Below are 14,820 nucleotides of genomic sequence, written 5' to 3'. Positions count from 1 at the left end.
AGACATAGAGTGCCTATGCAATAAAAAAGAACAATGCAGAAGAGAATGCAATAAAGACAAGTGTAGACTTAAAACTGTACAGGAAAAGTATCTGTAAATGTACTGTAAATCTATAGTCTATAAAATTTAAGGTAACTAAATAAAACAATGACTATAAAAATGTCAGGTCTTTCAAAGCTGACAGAATAAAGAAAATTAAAAAATTTAAAAGATCATAAGAATTTCTAATCAACTATCACCGACTTGACAGAAAAGGTAAAGTATCAACGTTATGAATGTCGATGAAGATACTGTAGTTTTAAACAATGGTCAAGAAACACCAGCTTCAATGCATTAATTTTTACATTAATCGAATCAACATAAACTGAAGGCACGTGTTATGCATAAATGTAAGCAAAATGATATAATTTTACTTTTAAAAATTAGTAGTATTTTAATTTTCATGTCATTTTTTTCCACTTTGTTTCCATTTTTTAAAGAAGTTTGATGAAACACAATGTAATTACTTCCTAATCAGAGTCGTCACTGCTGCCAAAAAAGTTAAGCTGTGTTTTATTCTGTGCTTCTCTTCCATGTGCAATGTTTGTTGGACTATCATAGTACTCCTCATGACTTGGAGTTGGAGTTAAAGGACTAAACCATGACTGAAACACATGGTCAGATTCCATACCATTCTGCAAAAAGCCCTCTTGAAAAGAGCTTGGAGGTTGCCGTGAAGGATTTCTCTTCACTAGTTCAGGAATCTCATTCTTTCCTTTCTGCTGCTGTGAGTGATTTCTTTTCTTCACCTGTTCCAGCCAGATCTCATCTTTCACATGCAGTCCTTCTAGAGGGTATCTTCGCTTTTCATAAGATGACTTGCCAAAGATACTCTTTTCACTACCATTTGATTGCTTCGGTCCAGCTGATGTAATCTTTAGTTCAGTCAAAGTAGCTTTTTTCAAACTGACATTAATCCTGTTTGATTTATTTGATGCTTTGATGAGCTTGTCCTTTTCCTTGAGTGAAATGCAGTTTCTTCTTTTAGTGGGGCATCTTCTGGTCCCAATCTTTTTGCATGTCACAGCACTGCCAAAAGTGGTTCTACTATTCCTCATGGTTGTGTCTGGCCACCTGGTATGACCATCATTATGTTTTACACTTGGACTGAAGGAAACAATACCCCACTTGTTTTCTTTATTGTTATGCATTTTATGAAAAGGGGTAGATTTGCTCTTAAAGTCATTCCGGCCTTCAGCCAATTTAACATCACCAGGGGTAAATGTTTGGGAAAATAGCCCATTTGTAACACTGACAGGATGTACAGATGTTATGTGATTTGAGTTAACTGCACTGGAACATGTAGAAGTGTCTTCATTTCTGCCTTCACAATCTGAAGCTGCAGTGAATTTTTTGGGAACAGAATCACATGGCCTTGATCTAGGACTCTCTGATAAAATGTTCTGGTGAACATTAAGATGAACATGGTCACTACCATCTGGTAATATGTCTGTACACACAGCTTTGCTGTCATGAAGCTGATAGTTGTCTATTAACGCAGGCTGATGTTGGGATGATGTTCTACAAACCTCTGTACTTTCATAATAAGCTTCTCTCTTGCTAACAATGCAGAGGTTACTTGTACTTGGAGTTGTTTGTGTCATATTATTCTGTACTTGAATGATAGGATTTGTGGTAGAAGTAAGTTTATGAAGCTCTGATAGCATTTCAGTAAACTTAAGGTGGTCTTTAAACCAGCTGAACTGCTCACATATTTTCTGATGTTGTTGACATTGTGACTGTTTCATTCCATCCAAACACTCCTGCACTAACTGTAGTTGAGTTTTAAGATTACTCATTTCCATCTCCTTCTACAAAGAGAAAAGAAAGCACATTGTAAGTTCAGAATTCAAAAAGCTCAGATCCCCAAAATTAAATTTTCAAACACTGAGATTCAAAGGTACAAGTCTAAGTTTGAGTTTCTTCCAGTTAAAACTCGGTATGTACAGCATCAGCATAGTTGAAGAAAATAACATGAATAATAACTTATGTGCTTGAATGAAACCAGACATTATGTTTAATGGCATTCTGTTAACATAGAGGAGATTCCATGTTTAAGACTAAATATTCTTATCTATGTTATTAGCGTCATGGTCATACAGTATGGAAACAGGCCTCCAAGTCTATGGTAAGCATCAAGCACCTATTTGTAGAAACCCTATAAAATTCATTTTTATATATTGGAATGGACATTAATCAAAATTCAGTTATGTTTTACAACTCTTCAAATTGGAATGTGTTTGTTGGTTTCAAAACTCAGCCCAAAAATGCCAGCACTTTGTCTTGCACATATAGTCACAATGTAAAGAAGCATGTCATAGAAACAGTCTCTTTAACCCATTAGGTGCAGGCTGACTAAGATGCCTTATCCAAGCTCGTCTTATTTGCTCACATTTGCCCATTGCCTTCTAACCTCTTCAGTCCAACTGTTTTTAAGGATGTTATTATTTGGAGCAGCACAGTAACCTAGTGGTCAGCAGAAAGCTTTACAATACCAGCGAACTGGGTTCAATTCCTGCTGCTGCCGCTCAGGAGATTGAGCATTCTCCCCATAACCACGTGGCTTTCCCACAATCCAAAGACCTCAGTTTGTAGGTGAATCGGTCACTGTAAATTGTCCCGTGATTAGGCTAGAGTTAAACAGGGGGATTGCTGGGCTGGAAGGGCCTCTTCAATGCTGTATCTCAACAAACAAATAAATAAACCTGTCTCAGCCACTTCCCCTAACAGCTCATTCCACAAAGATACTGTTACTGAGATTTACCCCTTAGTAATGATGATCAGTTAGGCACAGAGAGAATCTGTATTTACTGACTCAGTTCAGAACCGAGTGAATCCCTGTGGGTGAATCTACTAGGTATCCCTGACCATCCATGAACAGTCAAAGAATAGAAAAAGTAATACCCGGGAAAGGACTCTATGCTGGCGAGGTGTTCCTCATCTGATCACCTCGTATCTAACATGGGGTCTTGCACATCCACAATGGTTAGTCTTAAGACAGCTGTTGTTGCCTGTGCTCCCAAAATTTTCATTTTTATTCCTTCCCTTATCAGATCAGCCTCTGATATTTTAGTTTTGTTGGCTCAAGGTCATCTGATCAACTTGTGCCAATTTTCGTTGAATGTAGCCCAGGGCTACAAGCAATATTGTTTTACGGCCTTTGCCTTCAACTTCGTACCTTAAGTGACTTCTTTTGATCTATTCAATTTTGACTAGTTCAAACCAGGTCACCCAGACATTGGGTAACAAGATCACTGATTCACAAACACAAGAAAATCTGCAGATGACAGAAATTACAAGTAGGATAGATAAAGGGGATGCAGTGGACGTTGTATATTTGGACTTTCAGAAGGCCTTTCACAAGGTGCCACACATGAGGCTGCTTACTAAGTTAAGAGCCCATGGTATTACAGTAAAGTTACTAACATGGTTAGAACATTGGCTGAATGGTAGGAGGCAGCGAGTGGGAATAAAAGGATAAAAAAATAAAAGGAATAAAAGAATAAATGTTCGGCACAACTTTGTGGGCTGAAGGGCCTGTATTATGCTGTAGGCTTTCTAAGTTTCTATTCCTTTTCTGGTTGGCTGCAAGTGAATAGTGGTGTTCCGCAGCAGTTGTTGTTGGGATCTCTTCTTTTTATGTTGTATATAAATGATTTAGATGATGGAATAGTTGGCTTTATTGCAAAGTTTGCAGATGATATGAAGATTAGGAAAATGGGCAAGAAAGTGGCAAATGAAATACAATGTTGGAAAATGCATGGTCATATGCTTCGGTAGTAGAAATAACTGTGCAGACTATTTTCTAAACAGGGAGAAAATCCAGGAATCTGAGATGCAAAGGGACGTGGGAGTCACTGTGTAAAACACCCTGAAGGTTATCTTACAGGCTGAGTTGGTGGTGAGGAAGGCAAATGTCAAGTTAGCATTCATTTCAAGAGGTCTTGAATACAAGAGCTGGGATATGATGCTGAGGCTTTATAAGGCACTGGTGAAGCCTCATCTTGAGTATTGTGAACAGTTTTGTGCCCCTCATCTTAGAAAAGATGTGCTGGCATTGGAGAGGGTTCAGAGGAGATTCACAAGGATGATTCCGGGACTGAAAAGGTTATCATATGAGGAATGTTTGATGGCTCTGGATCTGTACGCACTGAAATTTAGAAGGGTGAGGGGGGGATTTCATTGAAATCTTTCAAATATTGAAAGGCCTAAACAGAGTAGATGTGGAAAGGATGTTTCCCATGGTGGGAGAGTCTCAGACAAGAGGGTACATCCTCAGGATAGAGGGGTGTCCTTCAAATAGAGATGTGGAGAAATTTCTTTAGCCAAAGGGTGGTGAATTTGTGGAATGTGTTGCCACGTGCAGCTGTGGAGGCCAGGTTGTTGGGTGTATTTAAGGCAGAGATTGATAGGTTCTTGATTGGACATGGCATCAAAGGTTACAGGGAGAAGGCCGGGAACTGCGGTTGAGGAGGAGAAAAAAAAAGATCAGCCGTGATTGAATGGCAGAGCAAATTTGTTGGGCCAGATAGCTTAATTCTGTTCCTATGTCTTATGCTCAGCAGGCCGGGCAGCATCTATGGAAAAAACAGTCGATGTTTCGGGTTGAGATCTTCATCAGGACTGGAACGAGAGAGATGTCAGATTAAGAAGTTGGCGAGAGGGGAGGAAGAAGTACAAGGTGGTTAGAACCATAGAACACTACAGCACAGAAAACAGGCCATTCAGCCCTTCTAGTCTGTGCCGGAACATTATTCCACTAGTCCCATTGACCTGCACCCAGTACATAACCCTCCAGACCTCTCCCATCCATGTATCTATCCAATTTATTCTTAAAACTTAAGACTGAGTCCACATTTACCACGTCAGATGGCAGCTCGTTCCACACTCCCACCACTCTCTGAGTGAAGAAGTTCCCCCTAATGTTCCCCCTAAACCTCTTTCACCCTAAAGCCATGTCCTCTCGTATTTATCTATCCTAATCTAAGTGGGAAGAGCCTACTCGCATTTACTCTGTCTATATCCCTCATAATTTTGTAAACCTCTATCAAATCTCCCCTCATTCTTCTACGCTCCAAGGAATAAAGTCCTAACCTGTTCAATCTTTCCCTGTAACTCAACTCCTGAAGACCCAGCAACATCCTAGTAAATATTCCTGCACTCTTTCAATCTTACTGATATCCTTCCTATAGTTAGGTGACCAGGACTGTGCACAATACTCCAAATTTGGCCTCACCAATGTCTTATACAACCTCCCCATAACACCCCAACTCCTATACTCGATACTTTGATTTATGAATGCCAGGATGCCAAAAGCCTTCTTTACAAAGCTGTCTACCTGTGACGTCACTTTCAGGGAATTATGTATCTGAACTCCCAGATCTCTTTGTCTCTCAACACTCCTCAGTGCCCTACCATTGATTTGTCCTACCTTGATTTGCCCTTCCAAAATGCAACACCTCACGCTTGTCTGCATTAAATTCCATCTGCCATTTTCTGGCCCATTTTTCCTTTTGGTCCAGATCCCTCTGCAAGCTTTGAAAGCTTTCTTCGCTGTCTACAACGCGTCCAATCTTAGTGTCATCAGCAAACTTCCTGATCCAATTCTACCATATTATCATCTAGATCATTGATATAGACAACAAACAACAATGGTCCCAGCACAGATCCCTGAGGCACACCACTAGTCACAGGCCTCCAGTCTGATAAGCAATCATCCACTACCACTCTCTGTCTTCTCTCACACAGCCAATTTCGAATCCAGTTTACAACCTCTCCATAGATACCTAGTGTCTGAACCTTCTGAACTAACCTCCCGTGTGGGACCTTGTCAAAGGCCTCAGTAAAGTCCATGCAGACAACATCCAAATCTATTTTCTTGGTAACCTTCTCGAAAAACTCTACAAGATTCGATCTACCACGATCTACCACACACAAAGCCACGCTGACTATTGATCCTCCAACCTGAGAGTGGCCTCATTGCGGCAGTAGAGGAGGCCATGAACTGACATGTTGGAATGGGAATCGCAAGGAGAATTGAAATGGGTGGCAACTGGAAGATCCTGCTTTTTCTAGATCACACATGGCTTCTTCAAGCCTCCCATTTTACATAAATAGCCTATCAGAGAATGGTCACAGGTTTAGCAGATTGTAAGCTGAAGCTCCTTGTGTCCACATTTAATTGCAACTGATTAAGTCAGTCCAGAGTAAGAATCAGTTCATCAAACGGTTCACAAAACAGCCACCACAAGGACAGTCTCACAACATGACTACATCCTTTCCCGTTCACTGATTGTCGTTCTTTCTGCTTAACAATACTATCCTTCATAGTACAAAGAACTGGTCTAAGAATTTCAAGAGTTTCCCTTTGCTACTGGAAGTGTCAAGTTCTGAATTAAAATAAAGAGAATAGGTAGCATTATCATTTTTTTATATTCACTGGTTGTTCTGAGTATCAACACTATTTCATTGGAACTAGGCACTGCTTTTTCAAATCTAATATCATTAAGGTTTTGTAATGACTAGGTATGTAATTATTTCTTTAACTAATTTCTCAGAAACTTTCAACAATCTTTTTTGGATTTTCTGTGGCACATACTAACCACTTTTAGTCAAGATCATACACTTCAAACAAATATCAGTATCACTGGAGCTAACCACTAGATTTGTCCAAGGCAAGTTATTTTCCAGTTTTAGTATTTTAGAACATAGAACATACAGTACAGGCCCTTCGGCCCACAATGTTGTGCCGACCCTCAAACCCTGCCTCCCATATAAGCCCCCACTGTAGATTCCTCCATATACCTGTCTAGTAGTCTCTTAAACTTCACTAGTGTATCTGCCTCCACCACTGACTCAGGCAGTGCATTCCACGCACCAACCACTCTCTGAGTAAAAAACCTTCCTCTAATATCCCCCTTGAACTTCCCACCCCTTACCTTAAAGCCATGTCCTCTTGTATTGAGCAATGGTGCCCTGGGGAAGAGGCACTGGCTATCCACTCTATCTATTCCTCTTATTATCTCTATCATGTCTCCTCTCATCCTCCTTCTCTCCAAAGAGTAAAGCCCTAGCTCCCTTAATCTCTGATCATAATCCATACTCTCTAAACCAGACAGCATCCTGGTAAATCTCCTATGGACCCTTTCCAATGCTTCCACATCCTTCCTATAGTGAGGTGACCAGAACTGGACACAATACTCCAAGTGTGGCCTAACCAGCGTTTTATAGAGCTGCATCATTACATCACGACTCTTAAACTCTATCCCTTGACTTATGAAAGCAAACACCCCATAAGCTTTCTTAACTACCCTATCCACCTGTGAGGCAACTTTCAGGGATCTGTGGACATGTACCCCGAGATCCCTCTGCTCCTCCACACTACCAAGTATCCTGCCATTTACTTTGTACTCTGCCTTGGAGTTTGTCCTTCCAAAGTGTACCACCTCACACTTCTCTGGTTTGAACTCCATCTGCCACTTCTCAGCCAACTTCTGCATCTTATCAATGTCTCTCTGCAATCTTTGACAATCCGCTACACTATCTACAACACCACCAACCTTTGTGTCGTCTGCAAACTTGCCAACCCACCCTTCTACCCCCACATCCAGGTCGTTAATAAAAATCATGAAAAGTAGACGTCCCAGAACAGATCCTTGTAGGACACCACTAGTCACAATCCTCCAATCTGAATGTGCTCCCTCCACCACCACCCTCTGCCTTCTGCAGGCAAGCCAATTCTGAATCCACCTGGCCAAACTCCTCTAGATCCCATGCCTTCTAACTTTCTGAATAAGCCTACCGTGTGGAACCTTGTCAAATGCCTTACTAAAATCCATATAGATCACATCCACTGCACTACCCTCATCTATATGCCTGGTCACCTCCTCAAAGAACTCTATCAGGCTTGTTAGACACAATCTGCCCTTCACAAAGCCATGCTGACTGTCCCTGATCAGACCATGATTCTCTAAATGCCTATAGATCCTATCTCTAAGAATCTTTTCCAACAGCTTTCCCACCACAGACGTAAGGCTCACTGGTCTATAATTACCTGGACTATCCCTACTACCTTTTTTGAACAAGGGAACAACATTCGCCTCCCTCCAATCCTCCGGTACCATTCCCGTAGACAACGAGGACATAAAGATCCTAGCCAGAGGCTCAGCAATCTCTTCTCTCGCCTCGTGGAGCAGCCTGGGGAATATTCCGTCAGGCCCCGGGCACTTATCTGTCCCAATGTATTTTAACAACTCCAACACCTCCTCTCCCTTAATATCAGCATGCTCCAGAACATCAACCTCACTCATATTGTCCTCACCATCATCAAGTTCCCTCTCATTGGTGAATACCGAAGAGAAGTATTCATTGAGGACCTCGCTCACTTCCACAGCCTCCAGGCACATCTTCCCATCTTTATCTCTAATCGGTCCTACCTTCACTCCTGTCATCCTATTTTTCTTCACATAATTGAAGAATGCCTTGGGGTTTTCCTTTACCCTACTCGCCAAGGCCTTCTCATGCTCCCTTCTTGCTCTTCTCAGCCCCTTCTTAAGCTCCTTTCTTGCTTCCCTATATTCCTCAATAGACCCATCTGATCCTTGCTTCCTAAACCTCATGTATGCTGCCTTCTTCCTCCTGACTAGATTTTCCACCTCACTTGTCACCCATGGTTCCTTCACCCTACCATTCTTTATCTTCCTTACCGGGACAAATTTATCCCTTACATCCCGCAAGAGATCTCTAAACATCGACCACATGTCCATAGTACATTTCCCTGCAAAAACATCATCCCAATTCACATCCGAAAGTTCTAGCCTTATAGCCTCATAATTTGCCTTTCCCCAATTAAAAATTTTCCTGTCCTCTTTGATTCTATCCTTTTCCATGATAATTATAAAGGCCAGGGAGCGGTGGTCACTGTCCCCCAGATGCTCACCCACTGAGAGATCTGTGACCTGACCCGGTTCATTACCTAGTACTAGATCTAGTATGGCATTCTCCCTGGTCGGCCTGTCCACATACTGTGACAGGAATCCATCCTGGACACACTTAACAAATTCTGCCCCATCTTCATAGTAATTAGCTTTTATAGGGGGAAAAGTTAGGAAATGGAACCAAAGGATCTGCTTTCATTGGACAGCAAGGAAAGGAAATACAAACTTGAATAAAAAAATTATAATGAAGGTCAGCAATTGACCTCATATCTATTCACATAAAAGTTGAAAAGCAGGTTGAGAAAGATGCTTGGCTCAAAATTAAAGGTACATATTACTAAAGTTATGACATTATTCTAAAAAAGAGTCACACACAAAATGCTGGGGGAACTCAGCAGGTCAGGCAGCATTTATGGAAGTAAATAAACAGTTGATGTTTCAGGCCAGGATGCTTCTTCAGGGCGGGAAAGGAAGAAGGAAGAAGACAGAATAGAAAGGTGGGGGGAGGAGAGGCAGGAAAGCTAGAAGGTAAGAGGTGAAGCCAGGTGGGCAGGAAAGGTAAAGGGTTGGAGAAGAAGGAATCTGACAGGACAGAAGAGTTGACCGTGGGAGAAAAGGAAGGAGGATGGGGCCCTGGAGAAAGTGATAGGCAGGTGAGAAGTAAAAGGTTAAAGTGGGGAATAGAGGGGAGGGGGTGGAATTTGTTTACCGGAAGGAGAAATCAATATTCATGCCATCAGGTTGAAGGCTACCCAGACGGAATATAATCTACCCTGAGAGTGGCCTCATTGTGGCACAAGAGGAGGCCATGGACCGACATGTCAGAATGAGAATGGGAATCGGAATTAAAATGATTGGCCACCAAGAGGTTCTGCTTTAGATGGATGGAGTGGAGGTCCTCAATAAAGCAGTCCCCCAGTTTATGACGGGTCTCACCAATGTAAAGGAGGCTGCATCAGGAGCATTGGACACAATACACTATCCCAGCAGAATCACAGATGAAGTCTTGTCTCACCTGGAAGGACTGTTTGGAGCCCTGAATGGAGGTGAGGGATTAGGTGAATGGGCAAGTGTAGCACTTTGCTGCTTGCAGGGATGAGTGCCGGGAGGGATGAATGGACAAGGGAATCACGGGGGGAGTGATCCCTGAAGAAAGAAGGGGGGGGGGCAAAGATATGTTTTGTGGTAGGATCCCTTTGGAGATGGCAGAGGTTGCAGAGAATGATTTCTTGGGTGTGGAGGCTCACGGGGCAGTAGGTAAAGACAAGAGGTGGTGAGCAGATGGGCTGAGCATGGACTTTCAGGAAATGGTGGAGATGCAGATGAGGGCAACATCAATGGAAGAGGAAGTGATATTCCATTCTTTGAAGAAGGAGGACATCTCTGATATCCTGGATAGGAAACATGCATCCTGGGAACAGATGTGGCCGAGATGAAGGAACTGAGAAAAGGGAATAGCATTTTTACAGGAGACAGAGTGGGAAGAGGTATAGTCAAGCTAACCATCGAAATGTGTAGGTTCATAAAGGATGTCAAGTGATAGTTTGTCTAGAGATAGAGAAAGAGAGATCAAGAAGGAGGGATGTGTCAGAAAAGAACCGAGTGAATTTAAGTTGAAGGTGTAAGGTGGAGGCAAATTTGATGAAGTTGACAAGCTCAGCAATAGTGCATGAAACAGCACCAATTCAGTGCAATGCAAAAGACTTGTTAGAACATAAAGGTCATATTGTAGCCAATTACAGGGATTACAACTTCAAAAAAATATCAACACATTTAAATAGTGTAGAGCATTCAGACTGGTTGAATCACCACCTGGTATGGAGGCTCCAATGTGCAAGATCAAAAGATGCTGCAGGCGGTTGTAGACTCTGCCAGCTCCACCATGGCCACAGCCTTCCCCAACATCTTCAGAATGTGGTGCCTCAAGAAGGTGGCACCTATCCTCAAGGAGCTTCACCATCCTCTTCTCACTAATAACTATCAGCGAGGAGGGACAAGAGCCTGAAGGCATCTACCGAACATTTTAGGAACAGCCTTCCCCCACTTTGCTATCCAGATTTTTGAATGGTGCATAAATGTATGAACACTATCTCACTATTCCTCTTTGTTCACTCTACCTACCCTCTTGTAGTCAGTGGAGATAAGTTAAAGTATACAGGGGGCCAAAATCTAAGAGTGATGAATACACACTGGAGGTTTTATATATGAATGCACGCAGTATGTACTGAATAAGGTAGATGATCTTGTAGTGCAGTTAAAGATTGGCAGGTATGACTTTGTGGGCATCTCTGAGTCATGGCTGAAAGAAGGTCATAGTTGGGAGCTTAACATCCAACAATACACTTTGTATTGAAAGGACAGACATGTAGGTGGGGTGGGGTGGCTCTAATGATAAAAAATAAAATAAAATCCTTAGAAAGAGGTGACATAGGATCAGAATATGTAGAATCCTTATGGGTAGGGTTTAAAACCTGCAAAGGTAAAGAGACGTATGATGGGAGTTATATACAGGCCCCCAAACAATAGCTAGAACTTTGGCTACAAATTCAACAGGCGATAGAAAAGCAATGTAAAAAGGGCAATGTCGCGATAATCATGAAGTATTTCAATTTGCAGATAGATTGGGAAAATTGGTTGGTGCTGGATCCCAGGAGAGGGAATTTGGAGAATACCTAGAGATGACTTTCTAGAGCAGCTAGTGGTTGAGTCCATTTGGGGAACTGAAACTCTTAAGGTGAACCAGATTTGATTTGGGAGCATAAGGTAAAGGAACACCTGGGAGGCAGTAATTATGATTTGATAGAACCCTCCCTGCAGTTTGAGAAGAAGCTAAAGTTGGATGTATCAGTATTACAGTGGAGTAAAGGGAATTACAGAGGCATGAGGGAGGAAATTTGGAAGGCGCAGGAAAGATGTATCGCAAAGATGAAGAAGTATTCTAAAGGGAGGATGAGGCAACTGTACTGACAAGGGAAATGAAAGGCAATATGAAAGCAAAAGAGGGTGCATATAATATACGTAGTCAAAACTTAGTGGGAAGGTAGAGGATTGGGAAGCTTTTAAAAACTAACAGAAGGCAACTAAAAAAACATAAAGACAGAAAAGATGAAATATAAAGGTAAGCTAGCCAATAATATACAAGAGGATACCTAAAGTTTTTACAGATATGTAAAAAGAGATGCAAGAGTGAATATTGGACTACTGGAAAATGATGCTGAAGAGGTAATAATGGGGGACAAAGAAATGTTAGTCTTCACTGTGAAAAACACAAGCAGAATGCCAGAAATGTGAGAGTGTCAGGAGCAGAGGTGAGTGTTGTACCTATTACTAAGGAGAAGGTGCCTGGGAAACTGAAAAGTCTGAAACTAGGTAACTCAGCTGGACCAGATGGACTATACCCCAGGTTTTGAAAGAGGTAGCTGAAGAGATTGTGGAGGCAGTAGTAGAATTTGGAATAGTTCCAGAGGACTGGAGTATTGCAAATGTCACTCCACTCCTCAACAAATGAGGGAGGCATGAGAAGGGAAATTATAGGGCAGTTAGCCTGACTTCAGTGGATGGGAGATGTTGGAGTGCATTATTAAGGATGAGGTTTTGGAGAATTTGGAGGCACATGATAAAAAGGCCAAAGCCAGCATGGTTTCCTTAAGGGGAAATCTTGTCTGAGAAATCTGTTGGAATTCTTTGAGGAAATAACAAGCAGGATAGACAAAAGTGGCTGTTGTGTACTTCGATTTTTAGAAGGCCTATGGCAAGCTGCTACACATGAGGCTGCTTAAGAAGATTAGAACCCATGGTATTACAAGAAAGAAATAATCGTGGAAAAAGCATCGCTGACTGGCAGTCTCCCGCAAATAGATAGTGGCTCCCTGACACCCGCAAATTACACACAATATCCCGGAAATCCATTTTTTTGAGAGCGCGAGATAGAGGGGGTGCCATGGCAGAGTGTTCCAAAAAAGAAAATATAAAACATACTTCACCCCAGACTACACTAAAGTGTACCCCTGCCTAATAGGGGTCAAAAATACTTTATACTTTATTGTCGCCAAACAATTGATACTAGAACGTACAATCATCACAGCGATATTTGATTCTGCACTTCCTGCTCCCTGGATTACAAATCGATAGTAAATATTAAAATTTTAAATTATAAATCATAAATAGAAAATAGAAAGACGAAAAGTAGGTAGTGCAAAAAAAAAACCGAGAGGCAGGTCCAGATATTTGGAGGGTACGGCCCAGATCCAGGTCAAGATCCGTTCAGCAGTCTTATCACAGTTGGAAAGAAGCTGTTCCCAAATCTGGCCGTACGAGTCTTCAAGCTCCTGAGCCTTCTCCCGGAGGGAAGAGGGATGAAAAGTATGTTGGCTGGGTGGGTCGTGTCCTTGATTATCCTAGCAGCACTGCTCCGACAGCGTGCGGTGTAAAGTTAGTCCAAGGACGGAAGATTGGTTTGTGTGACGTGCTGCGCCATGTTTACGATCTTCTGCAGCTTCTTCCGGTCTTGGACAGGGCAACTTCCATACCAGCTTGTGATGCACCCTAGAAGAATGCTTTCTACGGTGCATCTATAAAAATTAGTGAGGATTTTAGGGGACAGGCCAAATTTCTTCCGTTTTCTCAGGAAGTAAAGGTGCTGGTGGGCCTTCCTGGCAGTGTTGCTCACTGCGCTGTTTGCAACAGTGACTTTTCTATTGCCCATGGTGGGTTAAATGACTGTAAAAGACATGTTGAGGTGAGTTTAACAGGTGTCATTCGTTCATTAGCATAGCTAACATTATTTAAACTAGCTGGCTAGCTGCTAAGGAATTACTCTATTGATGTCCTACGTGATGAGGCCAAACTCCCCGTAGACTTGCTTAAAGTTGTGATAGAATAAAAAAACGACTCCATGATAATATAAGTACATATTTTGGTGTCACATTTTCTGCATAGGACAATAAGGATACACCTTACGCTTTTATTTCTTTTAGGGACCACAACATATTAGGAAGGCGAAGCGCAGAGAAGGCTGCTCAAGTGCTACCTCCCTGAAATGAATTTTTGCAGGGTGGGATGTCTGCAGAGAGTGAGATTAAGGGAACCTTTTCTGGTAGGCTAGTCAGGGTTAGTGGTGTTCCACAGGGGGACGGTATTGGGATAGCCTCATTTTACTATATATATCAGTGATTTGGAGGATGGAATTGATGTTTTGCAGCAAAGTTTGCAGATGATATGAAAACAGATGGAGGGCCAGGTAGTGTTGTTGAAGCAGGGAGTCTGCAGAAGGACATAGACAGATTTGGGGAACAGGGCAAAGAAGTGGCAGATGAAATATAGTGTAGGGAAGTGCATTGTCTGCACTTTGGCAGAAGGAATAAAGGAGTGGGGCTGGCTGGTGGCACAATGACATCGACGCCGGACCCGGGAGCGGAGGTTCCCGGGTTCGAAACCAGTCCGGTCCGCTCCCGAATACGCTTTCCATCCGTGCCGGGTTGAGTGTTGAGATCGCAACTCAACCTCATAAACTAAAGGGAAAATACTGCGAAAATGTCTGTGTAAGGAGTGGCGCACCACACAGTCTCTCTTTCTCTCGTTCCACGCCTTGTAAAAAGCCAAGAAAAAGACATCAACACGGATACACACACGCACGCACAAACTCAAGCCACGCCAAAAAAAAAAGGAATAAAGGAGTGGACTATTTTCTAAATGGGGGGGAAGATCAGAGGTGCAAAGGGACTTGGGAGTCCTCGTGCAGGATTCCCTAAAGGTTAATTTGCAGGTTAAGTCATCGGTAAGGAAGGCAAATGCAATGTTAGCATTTATTTTGAGGGAACTAGAATTCAAAAGCAAGGATGTAATG

This window comes from Mobula hypostoma, chromosome 15, assembly GCF_963921235.1.
Source record: "Mobula hypostoma chromosome 15, sMobHyp1.1, whole genome shotgun sequence".
Lineage (NCBI taxonomy): Eukaryota > Metazoa > Chordata > Chondrichthyes > Myliobatiformes > Myliobatidae > Mobula > Mobula hypostoma.
The sequence above is the reverse complement of the archived record's forward strand: the minus strand, read 5'-3'. Positions refer to the sequence as shown.